The sequence below is a fragment of the Rana temporaria genome, chromosome 11 (assembly GCF_905171775.1).
Source record: "Rana temporaria chromosome 11, aRanTem1.1, whole genome shotgun sequence".
Taxonomy (NCBI): Eukaryota; Metazoa; Chordata; class Amphibia; order Anura; family Ranidae; genus Rana; species Rana temporaria.
The window spans coordinates 2,458,624-2,472,776 of record NC_053499.1 but is presented as its reverse complement, the minus strand read 5'-3'; positions in this window follow the sequence as shown (position 1 = coordinate 2,472,776).

Sequence of the window (14,153 nt, the reverse complement as noted above, 5' to 3'; positions counted from 1 at the left end):
ACCCTTTCGCTTCCACCCACTAACCTCTAGAAACTTCCAGTAGTTTCTAGAACCAGGGGCAGGTACCAGAGGAATGGGGAGGAGCCTCGACACGTAGTGGTGCTCACGCTGGACAGCTGGGATCTCTCCTGATCCATCCCCTCACTGCTGCCTAATGCCTGATGCTTGACACCTGATACCTGAGGTGGGGAAGGAGCCATGGTGCTGAGAGGAGAGGAGGAAAGTACATGGCTTAGTGGGATACTAGCTTATACCTCCCCTCCTCCCCCGTGAGATGGTTTTAGACTCCTCACCACCCCAACCTACCCTATGCCACTCCAACCCGACCTATGCCACGCCAACCTACCCAATACCACGCCAACCTACCCTAGGCCACCCCAACCTGACCTATGCTACCCCAACCTGCCCAATACCACCCCAACCTACCCAATACCACACCAACCTACCCAATACCACGCCAACCTACCCTATGCTACCCCAACCTGCCCAATACCACCCCAACCTGCCCAATACCACCCCAACCTGCCCTATACCACCCCAACCTGGCACTATACCACCCCAACCTGGCACTATACCACCCCAACCTGTCCTATGCCACCCCAACCTGCCCTATACCACCCAACCTGGCACTATACCACCCCAACCTATCCTATGCCACCCCAAACTGCACTGTGCTCCTCAAACCTGCCCCATGTGACCCCAAACTGTCCTATATCACCCAAACCTGCCCTATATCACCCCAACCTTATGCGACCCCACACTGCCCTATGCGCCCCCAACCTGCCCTATACCACCACAGCCTGCCCTATACCACCCCAACCTGCCCTATACCACCCTAACCTGCCCTATACCACCCTAACCTGCCCTATACCACCCCATCCTGCCCTATGCCACAATAGTCTTCCCTATCCCACCCTAATCTGCCACTATACCACCCTAACCTGCCCTATAAAACCCCAACCTGCCCTATACCACCCTAACCTGCCCTATACCAGCCCAGCCTGCCCTATACTATGATCTACAGGGGCCGTTTGGGGGTGCATCCCATGACTAAGCGCTTCCTGCAGGGCGATGGGCAGGATAGAGGGGGGTGACGCTATGTTTTACCGCACCAGGTGACACCAACCCTAGTGACGCCACTGAGTGAAAGGAAGGAATAGTGCCTCATTCTTGGTGTCAGTGAGAGGAGTAGTGCTCCAAGGGCTAGAAAAAGGAAAACCCACGGTCGATTTTTAGCCCCCGGGCCACAGTTTGGAGACCACTGCTTTAAAGGATAAGTTCAGCAGAACAAAATCATATCACCCTGTTGTATAAATGAACCTATAACTTGTTACTTTTATTTTTGTTTCTTTTGTAAAAAAAAAAAAAAAAAGCATAACAGTCAGAATCCCTTTATTATCTGCTTCTCGGAGCCTTTTTTATGAGTACCTATACACCGTACAGAGATTACACTGCTATCATGTGATCACAATCTGTGTCATCTGAAAAGTAAAAGTGAAACAAGTTTCACACAATTTCCTACACTTCATAGAGATCAGACGTCTCTCTTGGAGTGCGTCCAATTAGGACGGAGAAATGAGGATCGGGCTGAAAATTCCCCATGTAATCTTCTTTCTTCTCCTCCTGGGATCAGGTGAGTGTCACTCTTCTGTGTTTAATGTCATTGTACCCGAGGAGGATACATCCCAGAGCCGTACAATGGAGTTTTCTTTTGGCAATGCTGCTATTACTGTATATTATTATTATTCTAATTATTATTATTAATATTGTTATTATTATTATTAATTACTATTACATTACAATACTGAACAACAGAGGTTCTCAGACAGTACTACAATCTGCAAAACAAAACCAAAGAAATTCTCAGCTCAACTTACCGACCAGTCTACCACCCCAACCTGGCACTATACCACCCCAATCTTCCCTATGCCAGCCCAACCTGGCACTATACCACCCCAACCTGTCCTATGCAACCCCAACCTGCCCTATATCACCCCAACCTGCCCTATACCACCCCAACCTGCCCTATATCACCCCAACCTGGCACTATACCACCCCAACCTGTCCTATGCCACCCGACCTATCCTATCCCACCCCAAACTGCCCTATACCACCCCAACGTGGCACTATACCACCCCAACCTGCCCTATACCACCCCAAGCTGGCGCTATATCACCCAACCTATCCTATCCCACCCCAAACTGCCCTATACCACCCCAACGTGGCACTATACCACCCCAACCTGCCCTATGCAACCCCAACCTGCCCTATACCACCCCAACCTGGCACTATACCACCCCAACCTGTCCTATGCCACCCCAACCTGCCCTATACCACCCCAACCTGGCGCTATACCACCCGACCTATCCTATCCCACCCCAAACTGCCCTATACCACCCCAACGTGGCACTATACCACCCCAACCTGCCCTATGCAACCCCAACCTGCCCTATACCACCCCAACCTGGCACTATACCACCCCAACCTGTCCTATGCCACCCCAACCTGCCCTATACCACCCCAACCTGGCGCTATACCACCCGACCTATCCTATCCCACCCCAAACTGCCCTATACCACCCCAACGTGGCGCTATACCACCCCAACCTGCCCTATACCACCCCAAACTGCACTATGCCCCTCAAACCTGCCCTATGCGAGGGGGGTAACACCAGGGCTTTTTTTCAGGGGGAACTTGGGGGAACTCAGTTCCCCCACCTCTGGCTCAGACCCTTTGGGGCCTGCTCACCGCAATCACTTGTAAACACAGAAGTCTAGTTTCTGTGTTTACAAGTGACAGCTTTGTAACCCCCCTGAACTCTACACTCTGTATGTAATGCAATTCTGGTATTTAATGCCCCTTTAAGACCCTTTTACTGTTTGTGAAATCTGAACGGGTCGTATTTGAGTTCCTGCACCTATTTTCTGAGAAAAAAAGCTCTGGGTAACACTGTGTTTTACCGCACCAGGTGACACCAACCCTAGTGACGCCACTGAGTGAAAGGAAGAGATAGTGCCTCATTCTTGGTGTCAGTGAGAGGAGTAGTGCTCCAAGGGCTGGAAAAAGGCAAACCCATGGCTGCATTTAGCCCCTGGGACACAGTTTGGAGATATTTCACTTGTAGTGTACCGATAATGTAAACAGCGCATGCGCTGGAAAGAAACAAAACGTCTTCCCTAGCGTGTGACGTTACTGGCGGCTCCCGTGCGAATGCCAATCACAGTGCCGGAGCCACGATACCTGGAAGTAACCTCCGGGAGAGATGTCTGCGGCCTGAGGGGGAGATGAGAATGGCTTCGGGGGCTTCGATCTGGCTTCGGGGGCTTCAAGCTAGTCATACTAGCTCATTATGCCTTTGCCTTGCAGTTTTTTTTTTTAACAGGCTTCACTTCCTCTTTAAAGGGGTTGAAAAGCCTAAACATTCTTTACCTTAATACATTCCTCAGCATCCCTCCTCAGCCCCCCCTTTACTTACCTGCGCCCTCGTTTGATCCAGCGCCGTGCACGTCTGCAGCTCTTCTCTCCCCCCACTTCTGGGTCTCGCTGGCTTTGCTGGGGCATCGGAAATCCATTGTCTCCCAGTGCTGTCAATCAAAGCCAGTGACGAAGGAGCTGGGGGGGCATCTGTGTCAATGGACCCAGCTCGGGTACAAGCACACACGAGTGCCCCCATGGGAAGCAGCGTAACATGGGGGGGGGGGGTGTCTGTGTCAATGGACGCAGCTCGGGTACAAGCACGTATGAGTGCCCCCATGGGAAGCGGCGTACCATGGGGGGGCACTGGAGAGAGGGGAGTGGTCAGAAACGGCAGGTTCACGGCCACTCTGTGCAATTAAAAAATTAAAGTATAGACATGTTTGTTATTTTTATTTTTATTTTTTATTGCCTTTACAATCCCTTTAAAGTCTATGTCAAGGCAAAAAAATAAATAACACTCATTCTGGTATTTCTACAGCACAGTACACGCTCACCCCTCCCTGTTTTATCTCTTTAAACACACAGCAAGTACAGAAAAATAACTGTCGAAGTTCTGTGACACTGTTGATTTCTGTCAATGATGAACAAAAAAATAATAATTTGCACTGTTTAGTTTTCAGGACAAACTTTTTAGGTGGGGGTGGGGGGGGGGGGGGGTTCTACCCCAATTCCCAGTCCCAGCAGTACTTATACACAAAGGTTTAGCAAAATGTTAAGAAAACAATTACAAAGGCAACAATTCCTGGCAAAAAAAAAAAAAAACAGGGTAATAAAAGTGAAAAGCAAAGATAAGATATATAGAGAATAACAAATAGAGGAGTGGGCTGTGGAATGGGAGGAAGGGTTATAAAACGATCTGAAAGTCTTTTAGAAAGTCAAAGTCCACATTTCTTGGCGTGGTTTATTGTCTGTGAGTTATTATTCATTGTTGGAGGTTTTCTTTTACTACGTTAGTCTGGTTGTGAGAAATAATGGCCCATAGGTGTGCAGGAATCATGTCATGTGTTCTCTACTTATATTTGGGCTTTAGGGGCCAGATTCACATAGAACTACGTTACGCTGCGGCGGCGTAGCGTATCCCATTCACGTTACACCGCCGCAGGTTTACAGCGTAAGTGCCTGATTCACAAAGCACGTACCTGTAAACTTGCGGCGGCGTAGAGTAAATCCGCTCGGCGCAAGCCCGCCTAATTCAAATGGGGCGGGCACCATTTAAATTAGGCGCGTTCCCGCGCCGAACGTACTGCGCATGCTACGTCCGTAAAATTACCCGACGTGCATTGCGCTAAATGACGTCGCAAGGACGTCATTGGTTTTGACGTTAACGTAAATGGCGTCCAGCTCCATTCACGGACGACTTACGCAAACGACGTGAAATTTAAAATTTCAACGCGGGAACGACAGCCATACTTAACATGGGTTACACCACCTAGAGGGCACCCTTAGTTTTACGCGACGCATCTCTACGGAAACAATGTAAATTTAGATCGACGGGCAAAGCGGACGTTCGTGAATCGGCGTAACTAGTCATTTGCATATTCTACGCCGACCGCAATGGAATCGCCACCTAGCGACCGGCCTAGAATTGCAGCCTAAGATCAGACGGTGTAACACAGTTACACCTGTCGGATCTTAGGGCTATCTATGCGTAACCTGATTCTATGAATCAGCCGCATAGATACGACAATCGTATCTTAGAGATACAACGGTGTATCAGGAGATACGCCGTCGTATCTCTTTTGCGAATCTGGCCCTAGGTGCCCTTTTTGCTTCTTTTTTTTATAAACACATTGGGGAGTTATTTACGAAAGGCAAATCCACTTTGCACTAGAAGTGCAAACTACAAATGTAAAGTGCACTTGAAATTGCACTGAAAGTGCACTTGGATATTTATTCTTCTACATATCGCAATAGGCGTATATTAATTTGTTTGCACAAAAGTTATCACGTCTGCAAAATAGGGGAAAGATTTAGGAACTTTTATTTTTTTTAAATAGTTTTTACTAGTAATGGCGGCAATCTGCGATTTTTAGCAGGACTGCGACATTGTGGCCCTAAAACACTTTTTGGGGACCAGTGACATTATTACATTGATCAGAGCTATAAAAATGGGCTGATTACTGTATAAATGACACTGGCAGGGAAGGGGTTAACACTAGGGGGCGATCAAGGGTTTAAGTGTGTTCCCTAGGTGAGTTCTAACTGTAGGGGGGATGGGCTTACTTGGACATGGCAGAAATCACTGTTCCCAATCGCTGGGAACAGAAGATCTGACATGTCATTAGGCAGAGTAGGGAATCGCCTTGTTTACATAGGCAGTGTACACTGTGATCGCGGGGTTGCTGGCGGACATCGAGTCTGCAGGACCCGCGGGCATACTCCCTCCGGCACGTGCGCGCCCGCTATCCTCCTTGCACGGACAGGCGTACAGGTACGTCGGTTTGCGCTGGAGAGCTGACCTGCCGCAGTAAATGTACGTGAGCAGGCCGGCGAGTGGTCAATAGGTTCTTTTCCATGTGCCTGGGTGAAATTTACACTCACCAGATGGTTGCGGCTGACAAACCAGCCTACAAGCCTTGTATGTTAGATCCTGTACACGTGATTTCCGATCTTCTCCATAAAGGTTCAAATGCCGGCTTGCTTAACCACTTAAGACCCGGACCATTATGCAGGTTAAGGACCTTGCCCCTTTTTGCGATTCGGCACTGCCCCAGGGGACATGTATCAATGCAAAAAAAGGAGCAGTAATTTTAATAATGCTTAAACTGAAACAATAAAAGTGAAATATTCCTTAAAATTTCGTACCTGCTGGGTGTCTATAGTATTCCTGTTATGTAGCGCATGTTTCCTGTATTTAGAACAGTCCCTGCACAAAATATAATTTCTATAGGATAAAAAGTCATGTAAAACTGATCACGGCTATAATGAATTGTTGGGTCTCGGCAATACACAGAAAAGTAATTGAAAAAAACGGCATGGGGGCTTGCGGCAGGGGGCTAATCGGAATCTGGAAGCCCCCTTTAACAAAGGGGACCCCCAGATCCCGCCCCCCCCTATGTGAATTGGTAACGAGTACATACTCATTGGCTCTGCTAACCAGTTTTGTGTAAAATTTTTAAGATGTAAATACTTAGGCCCGGATTCACAAAGCACTTACGCCGAAGTATCTCGAGATACGCCGCGTAAGTGCAAATATGCGCCGTCGTATCTGTGCGCCGGACTCTGAAACCAAGATACGCCTGAAAATAGGCTTCATCCGACCGACGTAACTTGCCTAAGCCGGCGTATCGTGGGTGCATATTTACGCTGGACGCCCCATTGATTTTCGATTCAAATATGCAAATGAGGGAAATACGGCGATTCACAAACGTACTTGCGCCCGGCGCATCATATACGCGGTTTGCGTAAGTCGTACGTCCGGCGTAAAGTTATTCCCCATATAGGAGCGCAAGTCATGCAAAGGTATGGATCAGGGAACACAGCCGTCGTATTTTACGTTGTTTACGTAATACGTGAATAGGGCTGGGCGTAGGTTACGTTCACGTCATAGGCAGTGATCAGGCGTATCTTAGGCAGTTGTTTCAACGTGATTCTGAGCATGCGCACTGGGATGCGTCCATGGAACGGCGCATGCGCCGTTCATTTTAAGTACTTCTATGGCGCTTGGCCCATCATTTGCATGGGGTCACGCCTCATTAGCATGGCTCACGCCCACTTCCACCTACGCTGGCTTACGCCGAGGAAACCCAGCGTAGATTTGACAGCGAGTGGGAGCGAGTGCTTTGTGAATCCAGTGCTTGCCTCTCTGCGCTGCGTCGGCGTAGCGTATATTCGATACGCTACGCTGGCATAAATATGCGCCGATGTATGTGAATCCGGGTCTTACTGTCTCAAAGCTTGTCAGTTGCTACCTGTTTGTGCGAGTATAACCTGGAGTGTCAGAAGGGCTGAGGCTTTTAGTGGGGTCGAGGCAGGAACAGAGGACCCGGTACTACTAGTGGTCCTTGCAGGGGTAGCGCTACACAAGAATTCCCGTACAATTGTCATCACTCTTTTTTGTTAAAATTTTTTAGGTGATTTTCAGGTTCAGGGGCTGACAGTTACTGGAAAAGATGATACTACTGAAGCTCTTAGGCCTTGTACTCACGACCGGATCTGTGCGCTGGAAACTGTCTGCCCGACAGTTTCCGGCGTACAAGGCTGATTTGTGTTTTGTTCCGCTGGCGTGTACACACCAGCGGACCAAATTCCCGTCGTACCGGAACGCGTGCACGTAAACTACGTACGACGTCACTATAAAGGGGAAGACCAAAGTTAATGGCGCCGCCCTCTGTTCCTCTTTTGCTAGTTACGGGTTTGCTCGTGTTAGTGAAGGTTTGGTTAGAGCTGATTCGCGCTTCTCGGTCTCCAGGCTTTGACAGCGTGTATTCACGGGTTCAGTGCGTGTGCTTGCGGTAACGTAGTTGTCATTCGGCTATAGGCTAGCAGGTTGTTTCTGCTTTAGCAGTTGCATCCTGTGCGCTCGTATCTGTTTGTCACGCGTTTGTCGCAGGTAGTGCTGGATTTGCGAGTGCTTTCTGTTTCAGTGTGTTCTTGACTGACCAGCCGGCCGGTTTGAAGCCATGATGGAGCAGCAGCGTCAATTTTCGCGAGTTGGTGCTGTTTATGGGATGGCTGCTGGATATGTTCATTTGTCCAGTACTTTGGCCAGAAACAGGGGGCGGAGGCGTTTCTGGACCAAGAATTGGTTGCGCCAGCGTGACCAGTTCTCACATATGCCTCTGCTTAGGGAACTCCAGGAGAATAATCCTAATGACTTTAGGAATTTTCTCCGCATGACGGACCCCGTATTCAACAGTCTGCTGGAACTTCTGTCCCCCTATATCACGAGGCAGGACACTGTGATGCGCCAAGCCATCACGGCCGAGCAGAGGCTTATTGCCACGTTGCGGTACCTGGCGACTGGGAGGAGCCTGCAGGACCTCAAGTTCTCGACAGGCATCTCTCCGCAGGCGCTTGGGGTCATCATACCGGACACGTGTGCTGCCATCATTAAAGTTCTGCATGAGGAGTATATTAAGGTAAGTTTCCTGGCTGTAATAATGTGGCCAACTAACTTTATTTTTATTTTCCCAGATATGCTGTGTGTTTAACTAACGTTCCCTTTTCTCCCTATGCATGTTGATATCAGCTTTACATGTTTTATTCTTGGCCTACCTGCATATTTGTCCCTTACCCAATATTAACCTGTCCAGCATGCTATCCTAGGGACAAACCCACCTTGCCATTTTTTAAAACAGGACTTTTTGTTTTTTGTGTCCCCCCCCCCCCCCTTCAAACTTTTATTGTCCCCATCAGAGGGCTGTGGAGTCTCTTAATGAAGTGGCCCTATATATTTCATTTCCCAAATTCTCCATGCACATTTTTCTAATGCAATTTTAATAATGTGAACTGTCACAAGGATGCTTGTAGGATGTTTTTGTTACAAAGTACTAAATCTCTATTTTTGTTTGTCCCCACAGCTACCCTCCACACCACAGGAATGGCAGTCTGTGGCTTCCCAATTTGCCCAGCGGTGGGATTTTCCAAACTGCGGTGGAGCAATAGATGGGAAACACGTCCGCATTGTGCCCCCACCCCACTCGGGGTCCTACTATTATAATTACAAGGGTTATCATAGTATTGTGTTGATGGCGGTGGTGTCGGCACAGTATGAGTTTCTATATGTGGACGTGGGGAAGAATGGCCGGATGTCTGATGGGGGAGTGTTCGCACGGACTGATTTCTATGATCGTCTCCAAGCTGGTGGTCTGGCATTGCCACCAGATGAAGATAATGTGGAAGGACTTCCGTTTGTGTTCCTAGCGGACGAGGCTTTCGGGCTTGGTCCTCACCTCATGCGGCCTTTTCCCCAGAGGACCCTCACCTCAGAGAGGAGTGTGTTTAATTTTCGGTTGGGCAGGGCTCGGAGGGTAGTCGAGAATGCCTTTGGGATACTCACCAACCGGTTCCGCCTGTTCAGGACATCGATACATCTGGCGGAATATAAATTGGACACCGTTGTATTTGCCTGCTGCATTTTGCACAACTTTTTACGCAGGCACTCCCAGACGTACCTACCCGACATCGGTTCTGAGGCAAGACTACCCTCAGATCCCCTTCCCGGGCTGGACACTGGTCGCGCTGGCTTGGCCCCCCAATCAGCTCGTGAGGTACGCGACAAATATGTTGAGTACTTCATGGGTCGGGGGGCCATTGCTATGCCAGATCATATTTCTTTCTAATTCGGCCCCCAAAGAAAGGAATATTCTAAAAAATAATAAATAATTAGACCATTGGACTTTATACAGTTGTTTGTCATTAATGCTTTTTCTCTTTTTCTGTCTTCCTGGTTCTCTAACTAACTTGTTCAATTGTAATGCATAATTGATTTCTCCACTTTTAGTAACTAACCACATTTTGCACAGTATTCACTCATCTACAAACAGGGTATTGAGTCTAGAAATAAGAAGCAACTCCATTTGTAAATTTTGAGGTCAAGTATTTTAATTTTTGCTTGTTCATGACCCCAAAAATTATTTTATAGTTTTTTCATTACTCCCTGCTTTTGTACTTAGGAGTCTACAAAATTTTTTTTTAATTTTTTTTTTTTTTCAGGTAATTCAACCAAAAATATTATGCAGATTATACATTTATTAACAAGTTCACTTTTTTTTTAAACAAATATAGTTAGATTTATTGTTTACATATATATATATATATATATAGATTATTTTTGGTGGGGTGTTTCCCGCCTTAATTTTTTTTTTGGGCATATTTTTTATGCACAAAAAACAATAATTTTTTAACCATTTTTTTTGTTTTTGGTGTGTTTTTCTAAAAGTAAATTTTTAGGTGAGATTTTGGAGTCAAATCTCTACTTCACTAAATTCAGTGATTAGAGAGATTTATAATTCTATATATATATATTTTATATTTTTTGGCGTTGTTTATTCTTTATGGTCTAAACTTTATAGTATCCCAAAATGTTCAACATGGTCAAAAAGTAACAAAATCCAATTCCAAAAATCTAAAAACTCACAACAGCAGTCAGTCATGGTGTGCTTTCACACTGGAACACGCCAAAATTGGAAGATACACACATTCAGTGCAAACTCGCCAAATGTCATTGGTTCAACAGACAAATGGCCACATGTGCTATCTGACATCATGGGTGATCAATGTCTGTGTTTTGTGGGAGCAAACCCTTCCTCTCAACTACTTGAGGATGGAGGAGGGGGTTGGACCCACAAAGCACAGACATTAGATATTCTGTGATGGCAGATAGCACATGTTGGCACACTGTGTGTGTATCTTCAAATTTTGGCGTATTCATTATTCAAACTGTAAAAATGTTTGTGGGGGCGGGGGATGGGCGGGGGGTGTTTCAGTCTTTGACACGGCCCATCATGTCAATAATGTTTTTAAAATTAGATTCGATGACCATCATTCTTTGCCGCATATTGTCCATTTCCGTGCTGCATTCCAAAAGGACATTTGTTACATTCTGTTCCATGAGAAACATCCTTTCACGCATATTGTGCATTTCAGTGCTGCACTCCATTACCTGCTGAATAATTATAGCAGCACTTGCACGTGAAAATATTGGCACACCATCCTCCTCCCCTAAAAAAAAAATTAAAAATGGCATTTACAACATTATTTTTCGATGAGGCCTATCTACATATGTTTTTTGGAATCACGCTAGGGTGACACTGACCTGATGGGCTTCTCCTTTCCACCTCTTCGACATCTTCTATCACTCCTCCTTCTTCCACCACCTCCCCATCATCTTCTATCACTCCTCCTTCTTCCACCACTTCCCCATCATCTTGGACTCCTCCTTCATCCATCAATCCACCTTCTTTCAATTCGCCAAATTGTTCTTCCGCCACTTGCCCTTCATCTGCTATAACTTCTAAGTCCAAAATTACTTCTTCCTCCTCTCTTCCTTCCTCCTTTCTTCCTTCCTCCTCTCCTTCCACATCCTCCTCTCCTTCCACATCCTCTTCTCCTTCCACATCCTCTTCTCCTTCCACATCCTCTTCTCCTTCCACATCCTCTTCTCCTTCCACATCCTCCTCCTCCTCCACATGTTGAGATGGCAGATTTTGGCCTTGTCTGGCCCTCTCTGCCTCCTCCAAATGCTGGCGACTTCTTTCCCCTGAAATAAACCAAAAAAAATGTAGACTCATCAGCACACAGATATTGGAGAGCATAAATCGCACACATTGCTTAGAAGATGCTTTCATTTATTTACTTTTATCTTTCACCAAACCTACATTTTGCAATTACTTCTATATGGCAAGCTCTGATCCTGCCCCTTTTTAGCAAAGTGACACACATGGATGTCCCCCCTAAACTGTATTTCTGGGAGACCCTACCAAAACCCATTTTTGATTTGGGGAGACACAGGTGCTCTGCATTGCAGATGTGAAAACATCTGCTTTATTACCACTGTTTTTAGAATGAATCCTGTTTGCCTTTCCCATTCTCATACTTTTTTGTTCTAGAACTAGCTTTTACACAATGTTTACAAACAAAGTTTTTGGCCAGTGAGCCATGTCCAGGTGTGTTGTTCCTGGAATAACCGAGCCTTTCTGAGAAACTATGTGATGTTACGTGGTTTACTAAGAACACTATTTGTAAATATGTAGTTATTTATGTCCTAAAAAATAAATGACAACATGTCTTTAAAATTACAAGCAGGCCAAGGAGGCAGATGGTGAAATATACATGGCAACACATTATTGCAGACAATCACCCCCCCCCCCCCAACCCCAATATATATTTACTTACTTTTACGCAGAATTTTAAGTATTTTCTTCATCTGATGTGGCTCCCTCAATTTTAAGTCTGACCATCGTTTCCTCAGCTGTTCCTTGGACCTGGTGATCCCAAACATCCTCTGCATTCTCCTCGCCACCTTGTCCATAATATGTGCCTTTCGGCGGTTAGGGGTCTTGTATGGCCCTAATTCACCATCATAGTCCTTCTTTCGCATGATGTAAACTAACTCCACCATTTCCTGGAACCGCATATTAGTGGCTTTATATCTTCTTTTCCTTGATCGGGACGTCCCTGCCTCTGTCCCTTCACTTGTGGCATGAGAGCATCGTGCCCGCTCGTGTGACATCGCCATCTTTCCTTTCCCACAGAGATTATGGGCGTGGAAAAGATGAATTCTTACGCCATGGGCGGAGAAGAGGGCGGCGTTTAATACATACGCGGAGTGTAGAGAATGCAAACAACGTGTTTACGTCGGTTACGCGGAGAATCTTCGAGCGCATCCAGAACATACACAGTTAACGCCATATTTCCTAAACTCATTGATTAGGGGCCTCGCAAAGGTGACGAGGGCGGGGTTTAATAAATACGCGGAGTGTTTAAAAGGTTTACGCCGTGATTACGCATCTTACGCGGTAATTAGGCGAGCGTGAGAAACGAGGAGCGAGAGACAGGAAGGTAAGGAAATTAAAAATGTGATCAGCAGAGGCCTTGAAAATGTAGACACATGGGATGGGGGTTTGGGCTGTTGGTTGCACCCTTTTGAAGCTATTCTGTCTATGGGGTACCACAATGTTATTTTGGTTTACAAATGCTTTTGGACACCTCACAAAATAGAGATGTGAACAATGCTGTACCTCATTGACAAGTTTTTGAATGGTGTATTCAGATCAGGCAAAGTATTGTTCAAGTGTTGGTTGTACAGAGGTCATTAGGAAGTGTCTTTTATGTCATCCATTGTCAGGGGCATGAGATTTACACATGAAAGAGTGCCTAGATGAAAACTGTCATTTGTAAGCATTGTTTATTTTTCTAGATTAAAATTATTTACTGCAATGTGAACAATGGCTCTGCATCTAGCAAATCAATGTTTGGTACAAGCAATGCGGCCGAGCTGCCAATCATTGTTTAAACAAGAGAGACTGTGTTTGTAATTAGATATAGGTAATAAATTTGAAGACACATATTAGATCAAGGTCAACGCTGATCCTTTGGAATATTTATTTTTCTGTGGTTTATGTTTTTGTAATCTAGACTCCAAAAGAAATATAATTTTGGATAAAATACAATGGACCTCCTACAAAGCAAGGAATCTATAGAGGCCTTACTCCAAAAGTATCAGGAGACGCCCATCCTGTGGAATTCAAAGCACTCTTTATATTGCAATAAAGAGGTACGAGCGGCAGCACTAGAAGAGTTAGCAAATTATATGCAAACTTGGGTGCCAGGATGCACTGCCAACATGGTGAAGGATAAACTTGCCAACCTCAGAAGCACATACAGGAGAGCATACAAAGCTAATAAAAGCCAAAAATCGGGAGCAGCAGCAAGACAAGCAAAGGAACCCAAACTGTGGTATTATAAACAGATGGCTTTTTTGCGGGACGAAATGGAAGGCAGGAAAACGATGTCCAGTCTTTCTTCCAACCTTTCCTCCATGCTACCTTCCAGCGGACCTTCCCCAGATGACCACAGCCCTGCAGAGTCGGAGGAAGAGGGCCTGGCTGACAGAGATGCAGATCTGCCACCCTTTGATGAGGAGGTATAGTAGTTTCCTCTATATTTCTGGCGTAAATAATTCTTGGTGGATTAATGATTAGATATTGTAAAAAAAAAACCAAGCTGGGAAA